At 43.2% G+C, this 12,108-nt stretch overlaps 1 protein-coding gene across 1 annotated transcript in view; it reads left to right on the forward strand.

The window, feature by feature from the left end:
• The window catches only part of NGEF (neuronal guanine nucleotide exchange factor), an 850,900-nt gene that overhangs the window by 236,946 nt on the left and 601,846 nt on the right, over positions 1-12,108 (forward strand). The gene's annotated exons all lie outside the window — the stretch shown is intronic.

Consider the following 12,108-nt stretch of genomic DNA (forward strand, 5'->3'; position numbering starts at 1 on the left):
CATCTTATTGCTTTTTCAAGGAAACATGCAAGTTTTAAAGTGCACACTGACAGGGGTGGCATCGTGGTAAATTGCTTGGACTTTACAATGCTCCTTCTGCCCTCCTTGTGTGCTGTTCTCTTTTACGCCCTCTGAACTGGAAGAAGTGGTGTGTCACAAAAACCATAAATAAGTAAGTTCCAGTGCATAGATTTCAGAATCTGAATGTTCTTGCATGTGGGACAGTCGCTCCTAGATTAGCTCATGATTAAATAATATTTCTAACACCTCCAAAAATGTACTTTCATATGGAAATCTGCTCGTCACTTCAAAAAGTTGACTAATAATCATACATTACCATATTTATAGCAGTGGGCTGCTTTCATCAAAATCCCTAACTCATTGCAGCAGTCAGCATATAAGCCTTGGTCAAATAGACAGATTTGCCACTTGAACTAGGCATGTTTTCTGCTTTACCCATTGAAGCTTTAAGCACCTTCCTTTACAGTTGATCAGACGTGGCAACCCCAAGGCATATGGTAGTCGTATAGGTCATATTCCATTTACATGAATAGATGTGCTACACTACGAGGCCACGGAAACAAGTGCACCTTTAATACTGCTAACCGTGGGCCTAAGCAGATTTACAAGAAGTCCCTAAATTTGGACAGCATGGTGATGTTGGTTAGGACCACACCTAATCCAGGTTTAGATTTCAAAAATAACAATTTAATGGGCTTATTTCTCCCAGACTGTGCCAACCTTTTTTCGGATCCCTTTTTCAGCCCACATTTATTTAGGGTAGTTCATTGCCAGAACCAAAGAGCTAACTGCCCTTTTACAGAGACCCTATAACGGTGGCACATATGGTTGGGCATAGTATAGTGTAAAATAATTAAATCAGACAAACCTGCTTCTAACAAGGAAAAGTAAGTGCTGTTGAGTAGCATTGAAGCTACTTCTCTTCGCATAATGATACAGAAAGGACCTGTGCAAGAGGATTGCTTCTGGGGACCCTGCTGGCAGTGGTCCAGAGGTTCTTACAGCTGTTTGTAAAAAAGACTATACACATGTAGTCAAAACTGTGATTTCTCCAATATAGATCTAAGCAGCCATTGTACAGAGTAAACCAAGTGCAACCATGTAAGCTTTTGCAGCTGACAAATAAACCCACCTGCTCATTTTGTTGTAAAGTGTTCTACAAGAAATACCTATATACATACCTCTTCCGTTTTTATACTTCTATAAGCAACACTGCTTTCACCGGTCTTTCTACCAAATACCGAAATGTTCGCCACGTGCTCAAAGCCTTGTTGTGTATGATACTTTAGTGCTGAACTAGAACGTATTGCCTCTGGATAACAAAAACATACATCGGGCCTGATTTAGAGTTTGGCAGACAGGTACTGTCACACAAACGTGATGTCTATCCCGGCCATGTTATTACAAGTTTCATGGTATATAATGCACTTGTAATAACGTGGATGGGTTATCTGTCATGTTTATGACAGAGCTACCTATAGGCAAAGCGAAAAATAAGGCCCATAGTTTTGTTTGGCTCATCTAGATTAAAAGTATCAACATTCTGCAAGTTTACCAAAGACTACATTGGCCCTTCTGCCACTCTGGTATTTTCCAGTTAGACTGCAGGCTAGGAGGCTGCTTTTACCCAACCATAAAAGCACACAGAGTCCCATTTTTGCTCTGGCTGATTTTGGTTTTCAGTCTGGCATTGAGCATACCAGATAATAAAAACAAGAACAAAATAACATTTTGTTTCTGTAGTGTTCTCTTCTTCTCTTCTTCTGTTTGTCTGTTGTAGAAGACCAAAGTTAACGTCTTTCAACAAATATTTTTAAAAGTATGTTTAACCCTGGGAAGAGGGCGTGGCTTTACGGCAAGAGCTACCTACTTTGAAAATGGGGAACCAGCTTTAAGTCTGGCATCCGCTCAACATTCAGTGCAAATCACTTAAAATTCCTGTGCCTAAAAAAAAGAAAAAAATTAACGTTACCATGTGTAATGCAACTAGTGCCCTGATTAGTTAATAATAGATTATACAGAGTACAGACTGCTGCGGCTAAGTTGGCACTGAATTGTGCCAGAAGGTCGTCTGCCTCAGATGCCTCAAAGGAGCTCCATTGGTTGTCGATTAAGCAAAGACTAGATTTTAAATCTCTGTGCGTGGTCTTTAAAGTTTTACTTGGTCTGGGGCCAATCCCCTTGCAGAATCGTTTCTCTAGATATATTCCGAGGAGGAATTTCCACTCCTCATCAGCTTTCCTAGCCTGCAATCCTAAGGCTAAGAAATCAAGAAAGGGGCAGCAGACCTTTTCAGTTAGAGTTGCACAACTATGGAACCAACTCCCGCACAGGCAAAAATAAAATGCCAATGAAAAGCTTTCATTGCCATTTTCTTTTTACTGGTGCACCATGCTCCAGCACAGAGAAATGCTGGGTGTGTCCTCTACTGCTGATTGGCAGCAAAGGACAGGAGCAGGGCTGACAGGACATTCCAAAGTGTGCTTGTCGCTTTGGCCGGCTGTTTTACGCCAGCCAACGTGACGTGCACTTTGAAGCTCTCCACTCAGCTGTTTTAAGACAGATGGGTGGAGACCCAGCACAGGCCTCTAGGGCTTGAAGGAACGTCCAGCCAGGATACTCCATCCAATCCAGGTGCTTCTCTCATGTTGGCATTCAGCATGAGAGCAGAGTCTTGATTGGTTAGGGCAGCTTTTCCGGCATCAACGAAGGACAAGAGCACCAAGGAGGAGGCACAGTCCATAGGTAAGTGTTTTTTATTTTAAATGTGTAGTGCATGTGTGTCCAAAATCAATCAAGGAATTTGTAAAGTGCACTACTCACCCGTGAGGGTCTCAAGGCGCTGAGTGGGGGAAGGGGGTGGCACTAATACTGCTCGAACAGCCAGGTCTTGAGAAGTCTCCTGGAGGTAAGGATGTGGGTGGGAAGAGTGTTCCATGTCTTGGCGGCGAGGTGCAAGAATGATCTGCCGCTGGTTGTAGTTCTGCAGATGCGTGGAACGGTTGCAAGGGCGAGGTCGGTGGAGCAGAGTTGCCGGGTCGGGGTGTAGAAGGAGAGACGTCTGAGGTATTCTGGTCTGGTATTATGCAGTGCTTTGTGAGCGTGGGTGAGGAGTTTGAAGGTGATTCTCTTGTCGACGGGGGGCCAGTGCAGGTCTCTCAGATGACCTGTGATGTGGCGGGGGATATCCAGGATGAGGCGTGCGGAGGTGTTCTGGATACGTTTCAGCCTTTTCTGGAATTTGGCCGTGGTTCCTGCATAGAGGGCAATGCCGTAGTCCAGTTTGCTGCTTATGAGGGCTTGGGTGTCTGGTCTGGTTTCGGTGGGGATCCATTTGTAGATCTTTCGGAGCAAGCAGAGGGTGTTGAAGCAGGAGGAGGAGATGGTGTTGACTTTCTGGGTCATGGATAATGAGGAGTCCAGGATGAATCCTAGGTTGCGTGCGTGGTCGGTGGGAGTCGGAGGGGGTCCGAGAATGGCAGGCTGCCAAGAGTCATCCCATGCGGAGGGGGTGAAGCCAAAGATGAGGACTTCCGTCTTGTCGGAATTGAGTTTGAGGCAGCTGTTCTTCATCCATTCGGTGATGGCCTTTATTCCTTCGTGGAGGTTGGTCTTGGTGGCGCCCTTGGTGAGGGAGAGGATCAGCTGGGTGTCGTCAGTATATGAGATGGGGTTGAGGTTGTGTGTGTGTGTAATGCATGTATGTGTGTAATGCATGTAAGTTTAGTGTTGGTTTGTACTTGGTGTTAATGGTTTGGGCTTTTGGAGGGAGGGTTGGTTTACTTTGGGTTTTTGGAGGGAGGGGTGTTTTATTTTTTTATTTTGGGAAGTGGTGGAGCACTTCACTTGCCCAACCACTTTCAAAGGGTACCAGCCACTGCTGCTCTTTCCCCTGTAACCTGCTGTCTTTCTTTTCTGGTGGACTGTGCTATTTTCTCCTCCCCAGGACCCAAGGCCTGCAACGCCATGATATGCTTGGTTGAATCGTGCGCTTTATAAATGTTTATAAGATAACATAGCATATAAAGTGCTCCAATACATTTTTGTCCTGTTCCTGCTATATACATATATATAAAAAACACATCCTGCAAAAAAACTGCAAAAACAAAATCTGACAAAAGATACTGTAGACATTGGCTATGGGTAAGTAGAAATCTTTCATCTCAATAGGAGTTTTTTTGTAGCAGCTAATCAAATTCCATTAAGTACTGGGGGTATAATAGGAACAGTCAGTGTTTCAAAACCCGTTGTCTCGCCCATCTCTTCTTAGTCAAGAAGAACTTAACATGTTCTTTAACCCATTATAAAAAACGAGAAAAGAGAATCTGATGGCTTCAGGGGAGCGTAGTGGGGGCTACTTAGCGACGCTAACCTGATAAATAAATGAAATGAAGTATAAAATATTAAATTCATTCTACGGGTTTGCGTGCTGCTTTGTGGCTATTTGGCACACTACTAAGTCTGAAAAGGAAAACATACACGGGCAAAGCAGGGACGAAGATGCAGCCGAGCAGTAGGGAGGGCACATCAGTGCCCCTTCTCAGGATCATTAATGCTTAGGAAATATATCTGCCTGAAGCAACATTCATCAGTTAGTTGTCGCAGAATTCGTGGCTTTAGTTGACAGCTGTGTGCCTAAATTCTTTTACTGTTACTCCGAAAATTGCCATCAGTGGGAAACACAAAAAAGAGGGCTTTTCAGTAACCTACACATTCCAAGAAGTTTGCCTTCCCCAACTCATAAACAAACGTTGCTTTAAAATAACGAACAGGCATTTTATGGCTGCTTTGTGATCATTTAATTTAACATATAATTGAAATCCGCATCACTGCTGCCCCTCAGTGCATGAAATTCCCTATTTCACCCCAAAAAGCGTGCCCGTACCTTCCCTGTTCTACAGTTCGTTGTAGGTGAGGGAATCATTCGGAGCACTCTGCTTTTTCCAGTGCTTAGCAGGGCCCAAGGTTGTCCTCTTTGTCAAAGACCAAAATCGTCACTGTCGAGTGATGCTTGCTTTATTTTTTCCCCATTTTGTACCATCTTTAGAATTGGTAAGTTTTTCACCCACCTTCTGAAATGTCAGAACCACTCAGTTCATCCTTTCCCAAATGTTTGCCTATCTTGACTGGCCAGACTATGGGGCTATGTGACTTTTTAAAGTGAAGTGTGATGTAGTAAAACAAAGGTGAGACCTATTAGTGAGGAATGTGTTCTAGATAAAAGGAGTGACGTATTATAAATAATATAGTGCAGGAGTGTGTTGTAGTGAAAAAGGTGTGGTATTGTGTACTAGGATTGTAGAGAATTATGTGACGTAATCGCGAGTTGTTTGGTTTAACGGAGAAGGAAATTGCATGAAGGAGATTGTGCATACTTGTGATTGTGTCAAGAAGAGTGTGATGGGGGTGTGGTGTAGGGATGGGCTTGATATATTGGGTGCGATGAGGAGTGATGGTGTAGATAGGATGGCTTTTGTGAGAATGACCATAGAAAGGTGGTGAGGTCTGTGTGATGTAGTTTGGTGTTGTGTGGTAGGGGGGGGGGGGGTGGTATAAGGATATGAGAGAAGTGCAGTGTGGAATGGTGTCACGTGCCAGAAAGGTATAGCCAGACGGGGTGTTGCATAATGGTGATATTACAGAACGATGTGCTATGAGTTTGAGAGCTAGTAGAGTACTAAGTATTTTTGTTTTGGTGGGGGGTGTGTGTGTAGTAGTGAGGGCTGTGGGATAGTGGGAGGAGATGTGATATTTTGGTAACAGAAATAATACTTTGGTGGGGTGTGGTAGGAGCTCATGTGTTGCATAAAGGGCCACCTCTTATGTACAGGGTAGTGATGAGGTCCAACGTGAGGTGTGATTGTGTGGAAGGGATTAAGGAAGGGATTAAGTGTACCCTTCCAGGAAGGGATGAAAACATATAACACATGTCAGGAATAAACATATGTTTCTAATTTTTTTGATTATTAAGAAATTAATGTTCCTTATCAGATAGAGTATTAACTGAGTTGACATTCGTAAATAATAACAGAACCCTCAATCAGGAAAATTTGTGATGCGAAGGCTGTATGCCAGTAGCTAGACACTAAGAACTTTACCCTGTTGAAAATCTCTGGATTAAGCCTCAGCAGAGAGGATGCCTAGTAGGAGGGCCAAAAATGACTGTATAAACATATTCTAGGGAATTAATAATATAAGATAAAAAGCTAATAAAAAAAGTTAATTGATGAGATGAAGAAAAGTTGATCAGTCCTGACATAAAAAATCAAATCTCAGTGGTTCAGATATTTAGTGTATTGAGTAGAAATGTAAGATCTGGAGTGATAGGCATCTCAAAGGCAAATTTCGTATCTACCTTTCAGTCTCTACTTCAAGAGGTATCAGAAGAAGTGCAGGAGTTAAAGGAAGGTGAAATTGATCTCTGCACAAAAAGACAACTCTACCAAATGTATGTCAGTTCCAGTATGTCTAGCTGCAGTCTGTTGTACCGTAATGTGAATGTGACTTGGCTTTAGTGATTAAAAAACAAAGGAAATAGAAGGTTACCGGCACAGCCGTTCTTCACACTTGAAGTATAGGAAATCATACTTAAACGTGTAATTAAGCTTGGCCAAGAAATGAACTAGTGATATTTAGACATATTAGAGATTTGAAAAAGGTAATAGCTTTGAAAATGAGTATGCTAGTAGGTTTCACCCATACTAAGAAGTAAGATCCACCCATACTAAGAAAAAGGTGTTGTCCGAAAGGGTAATTTGCTAGAGTTCAGCCTGTAGGTATGTCAAAAAACAGTAGAGGGTCATCAACGGTTTACCTGCCCAATAGGGGTAAATACTGCTCGGGGCAATGAAAGCTCTGCACAAAGACCATAAGGGTATAATTTTCATAAATGCATTTTCTCTTATGAAATCATGATACAAAGAGGAAAAATGTTTCCACTCTAACCTCTTTTCTTTGGCAGTTATATGAAGCCACTCATATATATGGTTAAGGATGCTGTATAGATTAGGAAGTTCTAATTTAATGACTTGAATATGATAGCACTCTCAGCCCTTGCTCTTACTCCTTTTCTTGTGACAGACCTTTCATTAGGATGCTTGAGGGGTAAAGGAGAATTAGAATCAATCTCACAATTAAATTTGCAGTGTAACCCATTTGGTCACACATTAAATACCAGAAGACAAGTAAAGTTGAGAGGTTTATTACAGGTTAAGGGCCAAACTAATCTAAAAGAATCTCAAAAACATACTATATATGTACAAAATCACCAAAGGCGAATTAAAGGGCCTAATGAGATTGAATCGCACAAGCGTAAGGCATACAAACATTTCAGTCGAGGCAATACAAAAAATGAGAAACAAAATCTGATGATCTGTATATAAGTTTCGGTCCTTTTGTCTAATCACTGGATAAACCTACATTGATCTAAATACCCTAAACTAAACGAGGAGAAACCCTAATTGATTCTCAGGAAGTATGAAAGTGTCACAATAGAAGAGACTTCTGCAGAAGTTCTGAGAGAGAGGTTTTGCATAGCATAAAGTCACACAAAGGAATAAGGGTAGAGAAGTCTGTACCCCCCAAGTCTCAAGTGAATCTGCCCTCGACTGACTATGTGGTTACCAATTAAACACACAGAAACTTTGAGAGAATCACATCCTCAACACCAGTAATTTTCCATCTTCCTTACAGTTGAAATTGGAAACTCCCTTCAAATCTCTCATCTCACAGATTGAACATCAGGATAACCTTGGACATCTCCCTGCATCTGGTACACAAACAGGAGTCTTTTCTTCTTAGTTTGTTAGCGCTTCCTCATTCTTGCCAAAGAGTCCTCCCTGGGCCCCAATACACATTATGCCTTTCAATAACTGTAGAACCATAGAATCACAAGAACACACCTGCAAGATAAGAACATTGTTACACAAGCAAAACTTCACTTTGAAGGTTAAACACGAAATCAAATGCTTGAGGCCTTTGGTTATGCTAACTTAATAAAACAATCAGAGCACATTTGAAATACATGTTTATAGGTGCATCTTGTAATTATGAGAGTAAAGATTCATAAACAAAACATGAATATATGCAGTTTCAAAACAGTAATATAAATCAAATTACATAAATATAAATGTGAATGATTACTACAATTTGACATGTTAAAGTCAGACATTAAAACGCAAACCTATGTGAGTTTCTGGTCTTCTAAATTGAATGCACCTTCAATTATACGGTTTGGGTGCTCCTTCTTACATTATTACATTAAAGCACACAAAATGTGTGGTCAATTACATTATGAGATTACTTCTGTAACATATGAGTGTACAGTCAAAATTATGTGTTACCACCTATAAAAGCAGCATTATATGGGGGTGTAGAATGACCACCGAAGTTGGCTGCTTCAGCATAAAGCTGGTCTAACTGAGCCCAAAAGTATTCTTCTGTGACTACTCCACAGGACACCGATAATGAACTGATTCTGTCTTGTCCCATGATGATTACCTTCACCACGGCATTGGAGCCCTGTGACGGCTGCTCATGCCCTTTCCTGCCACTTCATGGTGCCTGCCTAAAATTCTTTGTCAGCCCAAAGTTGCTGCCTTATTACCCTTGGTGTGCTGGGAATGGCAAGGCATGGCACAGGTGCTGCGAGGAGATAACAGAACTTGCGACACAGGACCCCTGTCTGGAGTGGCTGAAATGAAGTGTAGCCTGGCAGGAGCAGCCCTGCAGTGCAAGACCTGGATTGTGGGACCGGGCCCAATGAGATCGTGTGAGACACTACCTAGATGGAGAGTAGCAGTGAGTCTTGGTGCCCCCTTTTCATGCATTTCGTGACCTGGCCAGGCAGAACTGGGGAGGCAGGCTGATGAGGAGACCTAATCTGGCCCCCAGCGGACATTGGTTTTGGTGGGTCCCCAATCTCTAGACCCATTTTTCCACTGGCCTCTATTACTCTCACTATCTCCTTTTGTTGCTTCAAGATGGAATTCACTACGTAGATTCTCCTTGTAGCTAGATTGCAGCTACTGTGTTTATTAAAGACATACAGAGAATGAAAAAAACTTTCTCTAACCTGTTAACATGAGCCTTAGAAAATGTGTGTTGAGCACACATTTTTAGCTTGCATAAACAAAATGGCTTGTTAGAACAGCACAGGTGTTTTTTAGTCCCCGTTCTTCTACATCACACTACAATTAGTTGAATACATTGGCAGTGACCATACTGACATACAGCAAGGCCTGTGTTATATGTAATATAATGGAACCACATAAAAAGCTGTGCCATGCAAGTCTGAAGTGCCTAACACCAGCTCTGTAGTTGCAGTCATCATTTTTTTTATAACAACATTTTATTGAATTTTCAATAGAAGCACAAACTATGCACACACTTTGCAGGTTCTCACAAGGGGCCCTTGGAAAATAACTATTTAAATCCCTTTGCACCATTGTTTCCTTTCACTGCACTTTAATCAGTCCCACGTCCAACCCACTGTATGACCACCATTTCCCCCACATAGTGTCTTTGGGGGCATCTGGGTGCTCTATGAATAGGTTCTTCCAGTTTTGCACTCCATTCTCTCTTAGGGGGAGCCTCTGGCACCTTCTGGTATTTTGCATTGTCCTTTGTTGCCAGTAGCATTTCAATTCCCACCAAGGCTCGTTTACTCCTGGGGCCTTCGAGATCACCCAGAATACTGAGTGAAGCAACTTTAATGACGGCCTCAATCTGCTGACCCAGTATGCCCGAAAGTAACTCAAATATGGCAAGCCAGTATCAGGAATAATGGAGTATGTGGACACCATGTGGTAGAAGTCACCCATTCATCCCAAGCATCTAGTGCAGGCGGGGTCTGAGATTCTTTGGGCTTCCCAGAATCCCCTGGGTGTTAAATATGTGCAGTGTAAGTGTTCATTTGGATAAGGCGTAGCTGAGCTGATATTACTAGGGTACATGGTGTAGGAGGCTGGCTCAGTTTATGGTGTACACCTGTGATGTGGCACCCTACACTGAGTCCAGGCAACCCTTAGTGATATTAATAGGTGTCCAGATAGCAAACGCTCTCTAGAGGTAGCTGAGTCAAGCAGCTAAAGCTTATCCAAGAGGAATGTAAAGCATTTGCAATACCACAGTAGTCAGACAGTAACTCACTCACAAGAAAGAACCACACAAGTGTTGCAAAAATAAAGGATACTTTAATACAGCACTACTACTAGACTAGCATTAGTATATCTCCCTTTGAAGATCTCTATGCACAATATGTACACAAAATAACCATCAGAAATAGTATAAAAATACGCAGGGCCAAAACGCTGCTGATCATCAGACTGATAACACCCATTACGGGTTAGCAAGCGTATCAAAAACACAAGAGAGCAAGATGGTTGCTGAGTAAACAGCTGCTGGCCCCTCCCCCTGGACGCCACGCAGATGGACCTTAGAGCTGAGTGAGCGCATCCGCGCCGGATCGAGCTGAGTTTTTCGTCCTCCCGCAGCTCCCCCCGCTGTTGCCTGATTTGGAGGTTTTGGGGACTCTGAGATATTGGCACATCGAAGGAGAAACGGATTTATGGTAGCTGGCGGTAATTTTTTCTACTTTACGTATTGCCACATCACTAACCTTTTAAATACAAGCTGCGGTGGTATAGACCAAGAAGCAAAGACATCAGACAGTAGAATCTTTCTACTTTACGTGTTGCAGCAGCGCTAACCTTTTAAACACAAGCTGCGGTGGTATAGACCAAAAAGTAAATACATCAGACATTTGAATGCAGGGTGTGTTTAAGGGGACTCCTGAGGGGGCTAGGCCAAGCCCTGCATGGACATTTAGCAGTACGTTAAAGGGTGCTGTGGACCTGTTAAAGAGAGAAATTGGGCATTGGCGAAAGTCGGTACGAAGGATCGGCGAATTGATTGGAGCCTGGCCTTGGTTTATGGTGATAGAAATGGTACCAAAATTGTAAGGAATATGGTTCATAAACCTGAAAACGCATGCCAGGTGCGTATGACAAAAGAGGCTAGCAACAGCCATCCTGTTGGAAAACGGACTATAGGAGGGTCAATAAAGGCAGGCTGCAAGGTTAGTGCTGGGATTGGGGCCGTGAGAGATGGGAAGGATCAGATCAGAGGTACCCCGCCCGACAGCAAGACAGGAGATAGACTACAGAATTAGACTCAGCCAAGCATAACAGTCTTTTTGGCCTATGGTGACCCTTTTCCCCTTTCTAAGGATGTCCCTACCATCACGGAGGCCCCGGGGGTGGTAAGCAGTGGGGAAAAGGGCTTATGTGCTGACATAAGGATGGCTGAGGGCAGCCTGGGCTCTAACAACCCACAGGGCTGCGGGGGAGGGCAAATACAAGAAGCTCAGAATTTGGAGCAGACAAGGCAGTCTGAAAATCTCACCGCACACAATAATACACAAGACCAAGAAGAAAGGGCAAAGGAAACCCACAACTTGGTTAAAGAATGTCCTGAATCTCGCGACAGAAAAGGAATAGTGCGGGAGAAGACAAGAATCGCTACGGGGGAGGATACTGATAAAGACTTGACATTTGAGACCGGAAAAGCGGAGAGTGATGGGAGGAATATTGATTGGTCAAAGGAGGGGGGGATAAATTTTATTCATTAACGGAAGAGTCAGAAGCAGCTAGTAGCGGATATGATTTGAATGAGGAGGATGGCAGCGGCTCATCGGAGGCTGAGAGTTTATCCCCAGCAGTGGGACCCACTGTGAGGCCGCAACGCAGACACCGTAAGCGTATAACGTCCAGAACCGGCTCCGCTGTCATCGCAGATTCTCCCGAGGGGTACGCGGCGACCCTCAACTGGGACTTCTCAGGAATCAGACTGTCGTAATCTGAGAGAGATCCTAAGGCTTCCAGAGATATGGGTTTGACTCCCAATCTAACCGCGGGGAAATTGCCCGGATGAGCGGATAGAAAATATGGCTGGCACAGACACAAAAATGCTACAGCTGATGTATGGTATGGTAAGGGAACTACAAACTGAGACATGGGCAGAAAGACGAAGAGCTTGGGTGGCCACCAAGCAACTACAGGTCGCAATTCGGAAGATAGCTAAATCCTT

The sequence above is a fragment of the Pleurodeles waltl genome, chromosome 11, assembly GCF_031143425.1.
Source record: "Pleurodeles waltl isolate 20211129_DDA chromosome 11, aPleWal1.hap1.20221129, whole genome shotgun sequence".
In the NCBI taxonomy this organism is placed as follows: Eukaryota; Metazoa; Chordata; class Amphibia; order Caudata; family Salamandridae; genus Pleurodeles; species Pleurodeles waltl.